Source organism: Monodelphis domestica, chromosome 1 (assembly GCF_027887165.1).
Source record: "Monodelphis domestica isolate mMonDom1 chromosome 1, mMonDom1.pri, whole genome shotgun sequence".
Classification (NCBI taxonomy): domain Eukaryota; kingdom Metazoa; phylum Chordata; class Mammalia; order Didelphimorphia; family Didelphidae; genus Monodelphis; species Monodelphis domestica.
The window spans coordinates 235559334-235571526 of record NC_077227.1 but is presented as its reverse complement, the minus strand read 5'-3'; the positions used below and the strand labels follow the sequence as shown (position 1 = coordinate 235571526).

General features: G+C 35.2%; 1 protein-coding gene and 1 long non-coding RNA gene across 2 annotated transcripts in view; one reads left to right on the top strand and one right to left on the bottom strand.

Annotated features, from left to right (window-relative positions):
* LOC103095430 (galactocerebrosidase-like) overlaps nt 1–12193 on the bottom strand; it is a 235621-nt gene that overhangs the window by 151449 nt on the left and 71979 nt on the right. The gene's annotated exons all lie outside the window — the stretch shown is intronic.
* Nucleotides 9440–12193, top strand: part of LOC130456303 (uncharacterized) — a 29666-nt gene continuing 26912 nt past the window's right edge. Inside the window, exon 1 of the long non-coding RNA XR_008914945.1 lies at nt 9440–10199. This is a non-coding gene — a long non-coding RNA (uncharacterized LOC130456303). The remainder of the gene's footprint in view (nt 10200–12193) is intronic.

Genomic DNA, 12193 nt, shown 5'->3' with positions numbered 1-12193 from the left:
TATTTTTTTCTCTCCTTTTTATATTTGAAGCACATGTTGCCAGTATTAAGATTTTCTTTAACTATTTTTGATTTTGCAGTAATATAAGTTTAAAATACATTTGCTATAATGTCAATGCGTACCCAAAAAGCTTGAGACTATAAAAATGGTGCCATTAATTGTTTAAAAAATTATGGGACTTTGCTTAATGATTCTGTTTGATTCCAATTCAAGAAAATACAAAAAGAGCAATTGCACAGTGCCAAAGAAACACAAAGCTAAACTGCATAGTGCCAATTGAGCACAAGGTCAAAGAGACCAACCAATCCCAAAGGGGTTGATGAAAATTTTGAGCCATGACAAGAGGACTTGAACGTGTTTGGCATTCAAGGTTGAGGCTATTTAACATGTGTTAAAGGCAGGTCTTCCTTGTTCCACATTCTACCAAGTATCTCAAATTTGTCTCCTACCTGGATCCTATAATCTAGTCCCTTTTCAGTCTTTCATCATGTGGTAACTTTCTGTAGTCCTGACTACTGATTGGGTAAATGCTTATATCAGTTTAATTAGGCCCTGATTCAAGGACCTGTTATAGATTTATTTTTCCTTTTCTTAGAATTTTTACACAAAAGACTTTGATAGTCTTTATTTCATCGAGAAATTATCTTTTTTTATTTGGATTTTTTGATGCTTTTTATTTCTCCTGCCAATTGATTCATATACCTCATAACTCAGCCATGCATCCCTAAGTGATCCCCTGTGTTTTTCAATCACCCTCTTTGGGGGGGGGTGTATAATTATTATTATTTTTAATTGTAAAGTTTAAATTCCTTTTGAGAGTAATTTTAGGTTAAGGAACATGCTACCTCTCTGAATCCAGAAAGTGAACTTTTTGGAGAAGACACTATGAAGATGCCTCCACAGACCACAAGCTGCACCAGATCCAGAGTGAACTTTGGGATGTGGAGATTTGAACTGTGTGGGGTTTAAATGCATTTGTTTTGTATGTATACTCTTATGCCAAAGGGGACTACCACCTAACTGGATTTTTGTGAATGTGCCTAGTTGGTTTTGTTCTCTTTTCCCTTTTATCCACAAATTATTGCAATCTTTAAGTTGATTATGTTTCCATGATCCTTTTGGGGAAATTGATTTCCCAATAGGATCACAGGGGGTTATGTATAAATGGAGATTTTGAACCCTATACTTCAATCCCCAGAAGCCCTTAGTATTTCCCAGAATTCCCTATAATCTCTCCTGAGTCTCCACTTTGGCAAGATCACAATGGGCATTTAACTGTCAGTAAAGCTTCCCATATGCTCTTCCTTCCTTTGCAATGATGTAGCAAGTATAGTGGTAAGCTAAGTGCAGGGATATTAAATGGGCTAATCAACCATGGTCACGTGGTTTTTATTTTGTATCTTCCTTATTTCTTGATTTGTAATGATCCTTAACAAACCTTATAAAATATAATATTTTTATTATTAGAAATATAATTTAATTATTACAAAGTTTGAAGATTGCACTTTCTCAATATGGCTTCTATCTGGTAGGCAGAGTAAACATTGAGTATGGATCCCAATACCAAGTCAGTGGTTTTTTAAATCATGAGTGCAGCTGTAACCACTGATCTAATATAGGGAACCATAACTACTAAAATCCCAGAGGGGAGCTGTACTGGGACCAGGGTTCCACAGGTAACGAATGGGGAAAATAGTAAGAGAAAATATAAAGGTAGAAATAAGAAGGCCCTCACCTGAAGATAAGGGTGAGGGAAAAGATAAGAATAACAGTCACAATCACAGTGGGGGTTATAAGGGACCCAGGGCTGGTGTCAATGCGTTTGAGTTTATTGAAGACTGGTAGATCTCTTAAAGGTAAAAAAAAAAATAGGAATTACAATCACCAATGAGAAAGGTCCATGGGAACGTGTAACAAGAATGTAGATAGTGCAGCTAGTAGGATAGTGATAGGGGCAAGATAATGGTTCCAGAATCATCTGGGGTTCATGGAACAGTCAGCAATCTTGTTATGGGAAACTAAAAGAAGGTAGAGGCAACGGAACTCGGACCAGTTCTTAGACAGACCCTGAGAATTCAACCTCTTATGAGGGCTCTTAGATTTTTATCTAAGATAGACCCAGAGATATCAACCTCTGACACATAACTTTTGCAACTGGATCTAATTGTGAGATTTATTAAGGTACAGGTCTGAAACTAGGTCCTAGATTTTGCCCTAGCACTGCAGCTGCCATACCCTGTGCTTCATGAACAAAGAGGTGGAAATCTTTGTCATAATCAGGGATTCCTAAGGCTGGTGCTGTAATTATGGATTCTTTAGGCTTGACTAACTTATGCTCAGCTGTGAATCTCAAAGTTTCTGTGACTTCTTTCTTGGTAAGATCAGTGAGACACTTGGTTATTTGTCTGTTACCAGATATCCACTGTCTACAGAAACTTGTAACTACTAGAATTGCTCAAAGTTGCTTTTTGGATTTTGGCACACCTAACTTTTGGATATGTCACCCTTTTCTTAAATATTTCCCTCATCCCCTTCTCCAAAATTAAGCCTAGGTATTCTACCTTTGGCATACACCACTGTAATTTTGTCTGTAACATTCTATGACTCCTTTTGTGAAGTTCTATAAGCAGTTTTGCATTGTCCTGAAGGCAAACTTTAGAACTAGGGCTAGCAAGAAGAATGTCATTTACAAAGTCATCCATTTTACATTCTCTGAACACAATGGACTTCAGATTTTGTTTTAAATTTGGTAAAACAAATTGGCAATTTCACAGAACCTTTGGGGCAAATGAGACCAGCCATATTAAATCTTATTCCAAGTAAAAGCAAAGAACTTTTGACCTTCCTTGTCAATATGTATTGAAAAATAAGCACTATAGAGATCCACCACAGTGTAAAATTTGGAATTGTTTGGAATTTCTGCAGGAATACTGGAAGGACTTGGGATGACTGGGTTGTATTTCATGACAAAAACCATTGATTGCCCTTAAATCTTGGATGAAACTTCATTGCACTTTTCCTTAGGAATCGAGCTTTGCTTTCTAGATTGGTATGATGGATGTGTTGTATTCTGATATCATTGGAACCAGGATTTTTTGCTGTATCAGGCTTTGAATGATTGGCTTGATACCATCTGTTGCTTCTTTGCTTAGTCTATACTGGGGAATTTTTGGAGGTATTCCTTTCTTTGACTTTTATTGGAGTTGCTGATTTCAAAAACCCTCCATCTGTGGAATACTTTGCCCAAATTTCATTTGGCACTTCACTGGGAATCTCATAGACTGTATTTGCATTTTGATCTTGATCTTCATCCCATTGTCTCAAGAAAAGCAAAGGATGATGTTTCAGTGCTTCTTTGGGCAAGGGTAGGTAAATCTTTCCAGATGTATCACATTATATTGTTGCCCCTATTTTACATAGAAAATCTCTTCCTAGGAGATTCAAAGGACAACCAGGTATTAACAGAAAAGTTTGCTCACTAGTTAAGGGACTTAGAGTTATCATTTTGAATTTTTGTTTTGGTATTCTTTGTGTTTTTCCTGTGGCCCACATAACTTTTACTGAACCCACAATTCTACTGTCCTTAGGAGATGTTTTTAGCACTAATCTTGTGGCTACAGTGTCTATTAATGCTAGACATATTTTGTTTCCTACTCTAATCATTACATGTAGTTCGGTGTTGTTAGATTCTTGAAATACTTGAATCATAGGTGCTCACAACTCTATTTTCCCCATATCCCATTCTTGTTCCTCTTCTATGTGAGAATTCTTAATTGCTACAGATTCTTGATTTGAGACTTCACGTTGCAACCCAACTGCTTCTTGCAATGGGATTGCTTGGGCATGAATATTTAAATAGATTAGGATAATGTCTTTGTTTTTCAGAGATCTTGTATATGTTACTGGCTTAAATTCTTCAAAATTCGGATTCAATTTAGATTCCTGTAATAAACCAGTGACATTTACCTTTTCTGCATTATCCTTATGTTTGTATCTTCAGGAGGTCTGTTCATGTGAATCTTTGGAGATATTGACTGTTCCAACCCATTATTTTGTTCTACTATTAGCTTTCATGTTTTATCCCCCATTTCAGTGAAACAGTTTGCTTTTGCATCATTAGAACACTCCTCTACTTGTGAATCAATTGCATTTGTTTGTTCCTTTTGCTTTGTGTTGCTAGTTTCTAAATTATGGTTTCTTCCTTCTAGTAAGTTATTTTTGGTTTGTGATGAGAAAACTTTTAATTCAGCCGCACCAGAAACTGTTTCTTTATATTCTATGCTTGCTAAATCATTGTTCACTAATAAATTTACTGCATGTGTTCTAGTTTTTGCAATGATGTCTCCATTTCCCTCTTCCCTTCTATCTTTTCCCATTTTTCCATAAACCTTCCATCTTATTTCCTCTATAACATTTTGCATTTGCACTTTCTCTTCTTCCTGTTCTTCAGTTTTGTACTTTCTTTTTGTTCCCAACTGTTTTTTGTTAATACATTTTCCCTCAAAATAAAATTTTCCATTTTCCCTCCCAATTATTACTTATTGCTGTCACCCTCAACATCCAGCTTCATAATTGACTGCTCTTTGTAGCACCTGAGACTACAGCTGAATATCTTGTTTTTGCCCCCTGTTGGATATACCATTTAATAGTGTCAAAGTCTGGTGCATTTGTGAACCCTGAGCAATTATGGTTACAACATTGTATAGATGTTTGTTGCATGTTGTGTTGTTTTTCCAGGATCCCTTATTATTTGTTAAGTCTATTTGTGCTTTCAAATCACAGTTCCTAACAATGTGTCTCAATTTGCAACATAAAAAACACTTAGGCAAACTTTTTCTCTGGTTATTCTGTGTAAAATTTCTTTTTGGTCTATATGATTGCAATGTTGCCAATTTTTTTTTTAATCTCATCTATCTCCTTTTATTTTAGTTTGTCCTTTGCCTCTTTGAGCTGCTTCCTAAGCTCCCGAATTAATTCATCCTTCTCAAGAAAATTTCTTTATGACCTGAAAATATATAAGTAGTCATCCTCCTTAAAGGCTTTCCCAGTCAGGGCAATGTAACTGAATGTAATTCTTTGTGGGCAGACTACTCCCCTTAACAAATTGTCTCCTGATGTGCTGAAGATTTTGCTCACTAAGATCTTGAAAACCCAGGATATTCTCAGCCATCTCTACAACCCTATCTAGAAATATTGATGGATGCTCCCCATTTCTTGCTTTAGCCTTTCAAAATGTCCCCAAGTATCAGGGCACTTTGAATACAACTTCATTGCTTTCACAAGATCTTCCCTTGCTTTATGTAGGTATACTAAATTCTGGTTGTGAGATAATTCAAAATCTTGCCATTGTTCTAGTCAAAATATTAAATCAGAGTTTGATCTTGTCTCACCAATAAATTGATCTTTTTCTCTTTGGGTAAAAAGCTCAGATAAGAGAATTTCAGTGTCTGTAAAGGTGGGATTGTACAAACGAATTGCACATTTGAACTCTTTAATGCAGCAGAATGGATCAACATACTATTTAGGCATTCTTTTCCTCAAGCTTTCTAAATCTCCAGATGAAAATGGTTTGTGAGTTTTTACATGGATGATCCTTTGGTCTCCTTTTAAATTATTATGATCAATTAATGGCAGAATTGGTATTGCCCCTTCAGCTTCATCTTTCTTTCCTTCTTCGGCTATATTGTCTGGTTTTGTATTTTGTTATTGTGTGTTGTTTGTTTTGTTGTTTTTTTTTCCTCAGTCAAGTTTGCAACCATTTGTTTAACTTGGGTAATCATTATCTTCATTTCATTTTCTTTGCCTAATTTCCCAACCACCAGTGTTACTCCTCATTTCAGAGCATAGTACAGTTTGATCATTGCAACAACTATCCCTAATATCACAGGCATGAAAGAAGTCACCCTGTTTATCGCAATCTTCAACCATTGTAAACTGTCATACAGATTTTTTTAAAGTATGTGTATATATATATATATATATGTGTGTGTGTGTGTATACACACATATATACACATATAAATATATATAATATGGAATCATAAAAAAAAAGAATGAATAGCACATATATATGAAGTTTCCCATAAGTGTCATGTAATCCATGGCCACTACAAGTTTACTTGCCATATTGGTCTGACAAAAACCTCTTCCCAGAGGAAAAAAAAATGTTTTTAGTCTATTCCTTTAAAAGCTCACCCTCCACTTGGGAATAACAGAGCGTTCTTATTGGCTGTTGTTATTGCTGGGCGGAGTAGCTCTGACCAGAATCACTGTTTCAAAATGGCTACCTTCCACTGTCACACAGGCCTTTGTGTAGTGACTAGGTCTTAACCACCTTTTGACAAGTCCCCTCTCTCCAACATTCCAACTCCATGTCTGTCAATCATGCCTTTTGCAGTATTCCATTTCCACACTGTATTAAAATCTCCTTTTACCTTATCTGCATGATATAATCAGGAGAATATTAGATGTATCTTTCATTCCTTGAGTGAAGAATCTTGCAGAGAATACCAGATGTAATTTCTAAGCCAGTAGGTTTTGCTTAATTTTTTGTTCTTTTTAGAAGTAAGATTTATAAAAGCTACAAATAAACATTTTATTTTATTAAAGGAAAGGGAATCGAAGGCTAGCATTCAAGCATATATGTTATCCCAACCTTAACATCTCTGAACCTAATTGTCCTCACCTGTAAAGTAAAAGGGTTAAACTAGATGCTCTCAATGGTACTTCAGAATGTTACATATTTTGATAAAAACAAGATCATATATCTAGCATTGTTATAGACTACAGAGGCCATTTAGTTGAAATTCTTCATTTTACATAGGAGAAAACTGAAGCCCAAGGATATTAACACTTGCTCAAAGTCCCATATGTACTATCAGAAGCTATATTCTAAGCTCTGTTTTTCTGAATTTGAAAATTACAGTTAATTTTCTCTGAAAAGAAATTGTCTTTATGAAATAATTAAATTCTGTATAAGGATGCATAAAGTCACACACTGAAATATGAATCTTCTCTGATAAAACAATTCCACTGAAGTTCCAAAACTGAAAGCAAATTGGGTTTTACTTTTTCTATGGATACATTAACATACAGACCAAAATAGAGTGGGGGGGGGGGGGAGGAGAAAAACAACACAGAGTTGAATGACTGACAATGAACTGGAAAAATAAAAATTACTCCTATTTTTTAAAATATTGTATTTGACATTCTATTCCAAAGATCATAAAATGTTCAAGGTCTCTGTGCCTCTGTCTTTTAGAACTTTTTGGGTAATATTTGTATTTGGACATGGGCAAATGAAAAAAATAAGGAAGTCTATTTACAAAACAAAGCAAAGATCCAAAGGTCTGAGAAATATATTTAAATGACTTTTTGTCATAACAATATATGCAGGTATATGTATACATATTTATGCATATTTTAGAGAGATTATACACATATATCCTAATTAGTAAATTATATAATATTTCTTCCATTATTCTGTAAAATGGAGATTTGAACCCTAGACTTCAATCCCCAGAAGTCCTTGATATTTCCCAGAATTCCCTATAATCTCACCTGAGTCTCCACCTGGGTGAGATCACAAGGAATATTTAACTAGCTCTCTGCCTGACATGCGCTCTCTGCTCTTCCATTGCAATGATGTAGTGGGTAAGTTAAGCATGGGGGTTTTGAATGGGCTAATCAGCCCTAGGCACGTGGTTTTTCTATTTTGTATTTTCTTTATTCCTTGATTTCTAATAATTTTTAATAAACCTCTTAAAATATATCTCTATTACTAGAGACTAATTTAATTTCTACAATTCAATTAATTAAATTTAATAAATATTTATTTTTAGTTTTTATACCCTTACCTTCTGCCTTAGAATCAATATTATGTATTTGTTCCAAGTCAGAAAAGTGGTAAGGCCTAGACATACAGCTGGGAAGTGTATGAGGCCAGATTTCAACCTAGGTCCTCCTGTCTTTAGGCCTGGCTCTGGAAACACTGAACTACCCAGCTGACCCCAATAAGTGTTATTAAGAGTCTCTTATCTGCTTGAACACTGTGTTAAGAGTTAGAAATGCATAGTAGAAAACAAAATAAACATAATATCTAGCCAAAAATGATCCTCTACTGTGTGTAGATCAAATAAACATTACATGATATAATGAACTGCTTTGCAATGCCAACAAGGAAATAAAACAAAATGCATGTTTGTTTAATGTGGGAGAGCGTCAAAAAAATGTGGAAGTTTTTTCTCTAATTTTGGCCTGCAGTTATTTGATGTGTGATAAAGACATAGTCACCCCAGCAGGGATAGATGAGTGATAAAGAATTTATGAAGTACTTAACTAGGGATACAAATCCCAAAAATATGATAATCTCTGCTTTAGAGGTAAAGGAGATCAGAATCATGGAGATTACATTCTAATGAGAGAAACAACACATGAAGGGGAGCTGGAAGGGAACAAAGAAAGAGGAGGCTGCCAAGTCATAGTTTGGAAATGGTTAACAAGTAGCATAGAGGGAGGCAGCTGGGTGGCTCAGTAGATTGAGGGTCAGACCCAGAGATGGGAGGTCCTGGGTTCAAATTTGACCTTGGACACTTGCTAGCTGTGTGACCCTGGACAAGTCACTTAACTCTCATTGCTTAGCTCTTATCACTTTTCTGTCTTGGAACCAATACACAGTATTGATTCTAAGGTGGAAGGTAAGAGTTTAAAAAAAAAAGAAAAAAAGTAGCACAGAGGATGAACGTTTTTTTTGTTGTTGTTGTTTTGTTTTTTGGTTTGACGTATATTAAGTTCTTAATATTTCTTAATATTTCTACTCTTGTAGCCAGAAATTCAAGGAGGGAAGAATATGTATTTCATTCTTGGTAACCCCCAGTGATTAGTACAGATGTCTATAAATAATAAATAATCATTATTAATAATAATTAGTAATGAGTATTTAAACATTACATAGTGTTTTATTATTTGAAAAAGGTATTTCATTTTATTCTCTCATCTACTCTGAGAGGTAGGTGCTATTAGTATCTCCATTTTATGGATTAGGAAACTGAAGCAGACAGAGGTTAAGTGACTTGCCCAGAGTCTCATTACTAGTATGTGTCTAAATTTAGATTTAAACTCAGGACTTTCTAATTCCAGGTCCAAGTGCCAATTGAATGGAACCATTAAATCTTTCTTATTAATTTTTCATACTATCTCCTTATTCACTGTCTTTGTGGAGTCATAATAATTTCTCCAAGTGTCCTTCCTGGCCACTTTATCATCCCATAAAATGTTGGGAAGGCAACTGCCACTCCTTTGACACCTCCACCATATGAATTTCATTTACCTGCAACAACTCCCTATCAACCCAGCAAATATGTTTCTAATTCACCCTATCCAGCCTTCTCCCTAGGAGAATTCCATTAACTCTGGAAGTTAACAATTTTATTTTGTTGTTGTTCTTTGTTGTTCAGTCATTCAGTCTTGTCTAATCCTTCATGAGCCACACACCACAGCATGCCGGGTTCCTCTAGCATTTACAATCTCTTGAAGAGAAAGAATAAGAATCTTCTTCTTCTTCTGGGCTATCTGAATGAGCAAGGTCGGTTTATTAGAGCAGCTATGTTGTCCGGGGGTAAGAGTGATATACTTGGACTCAAGACGATCTGAATTTGAATCCTTCCTCAGAAACTTCATAGTGTTGTGATTTTGGGGAATTCATTTTCTCAGTTTCCAATTCCATAATTATGAAGTGAGAATAATAATATCTTTTCCCAGGGTAGTTGTGGGTATAAAATGAGATAACATATTTATAACATTCTGCAAACCTTATTTAGATTGTTATAAAAAAATCTAGTTATGATTATGATTATTTAGGGTCTGAGGAAAGCTAACATTGAAACATTATTGAAACAAAAGCAACCAGTTTCCCCTGCTACAATCATCTCCCACTTTCACTTCTACTCACCCCATTCAAGAGCCTCATTCATAAAAGAGCTGGAGCTTTGCTTCTTGGAGAGGGATTGGTCCTTATATAAACCAATCCTGTTCCTGGAAGTATGGGGGCGTGGTTTCTCTCTAGCACGGGATTGGACCATTCAGGACTAATCCCACACCAGGAAATAGCGTGGAGGGAGCCCTGGGGCATTCCGGAAAATGCAGTCCCTGGCCAGGATACATTTAAAAATCAACAGGTCCAGCTCTTCTAATGATAAAACAGTAAGTGTGGTAATTAGAGCACTCAGAAGTTTTCAAAGTACTTTTTCTTCTTTGTTTCAGTCATCCTGATATTTTCCTCATTTCACAGATGACAACAATGAGATTGTGACTCATTTCTCAATGAGATTGAGAAATGTAAAGACACACAGACACACAGACACAGACGGACAGACACACACACACACACACACACACACACACAAACACACACACACAAACACACATATGCTTGCCTCCAGAGCTGAATTTGGAAGGAGATCTTACTGATTCTAGGCCCAATACTTTATTATGCTGTATGCCCCTCAAATAAATGAACAGATCTCTACATTCTGGGAATAATGTAGTGACAAATAATAGATTTAAGATAGCCAGTAAGACTCTAGACATCGTGTACTACTCAGGAAGTGCCCAAGCCATTAAGAACAACATGACCTTTCTTGAAGACTTATCTCTGCGTCACAGGGGCAAATTCAAATGGCTGGTCCCTTCCAGGCTCAGGCTCCTCCTAATTATTTCATTTGCTAAGGATCAAATAGAAGAACACTTTTATACATGGTCTACTACATTAGGAAGAGTCTCTCAAAATAATTCCCCTCCACTAAATGGAATCAGATGAGAATATTATTTGGAAAGCAATAGCAACTAAAGAAAGGAAGGAGGTAAAAAAGATTGCCTTAAGGAAAAAAAATAGCCACTCTATTAAGCCAGAAAAAAGTCACACAATGTTTTAGAATTCAATCTTGTTATATAGGGAGGGCATTAAATAGAATTTTAAAAAAAATTCCTGCCCCCTAATTCATCAGGACTTTCGTATGGATTTCCAGATGCTGGACTCATTCTAATAGAAAGGTGTGAAATGTAGTGACTGGATATCAACATCACATTTCTAAGAGATGTTAACTTTATAACCTCTTAGATTGGGAGTAGTTACAATGGTTAAAATTCAATTTGGATAATTTAGTCAATCAATTTGTTTTAGAAAGGTAAAGACCATAGCTAACAAGCTAGAAGGTGGGAAAGAACTGACAATGAACAATTAGGCACTTAGCAGAATATATGTTCCCATCTGGAATGGCCTAAATAAAAATGAAAAGACTGAATGGCCTTTCTTCATTGTGCATTTCAAGGATGAGAAATTAAAAAGTCTTTAAACTGTGTCCATTTTAATAAAATGTCTAACCTGAGAAGCAGAAATTTAAGGATCCTCCATTTCAAAGGGATATCAGTAAATATTTCAACCAGTTGTTAAGTGTTATGCTCTCACAAATAGTGGTACTTTTTTGTGTGTCTTAAGTATAAGCTCAATTTTATATAAATTAAACCTGTAAATATATACTTTTCCATATCCATTTTACTATCCTCATATATATGTCCACCTATAAAGAGAATATGATAGAGAAGATCTTTGCAGATGACTTCCGTAAACAAACATTAATTTACAAATGCCTAAACACAACTATGGAAAATACAAGAATTAGGTCTGAAAAGTTAGGTTCCACAGTTAATAATATCCTATTGAGTGAACATTTCTCTCTCTTTTAAATACATATTTATCTATGGTTATGTCTGCACGATACCACAATAACCAGTGGGTAACATCAGTTTATCTGGGCAACCATCTAATTCATTGAAAGCAAGTAAATAACCCCATTAGGTTCACTAAGTACAATTGAATGATGTTTTTTGGTTTTATTTCTGATTCATGGTCAATTGATTAAAATCCATCAAAATAAAGTGGTAAGCTCATATGGAGAAAACACTATGTATCTCTGTTTTGAACAGTAGGCTGCTTTATTTTACATGGATAAAATGGTAAACTTAATTTTAAGACTTCTTTGCTCTTTAAAACCAACTTGAATCAGATACCAATGTCAAAAAGATCTACAGAAGTATGAAGTATCTGATTTTTATTATGATTTTAACATGGCTCATGCATTAGAGGAAAATAAATAAAAACTTTTTATAAGTACACTGGTATGATAAGAATGTGTATT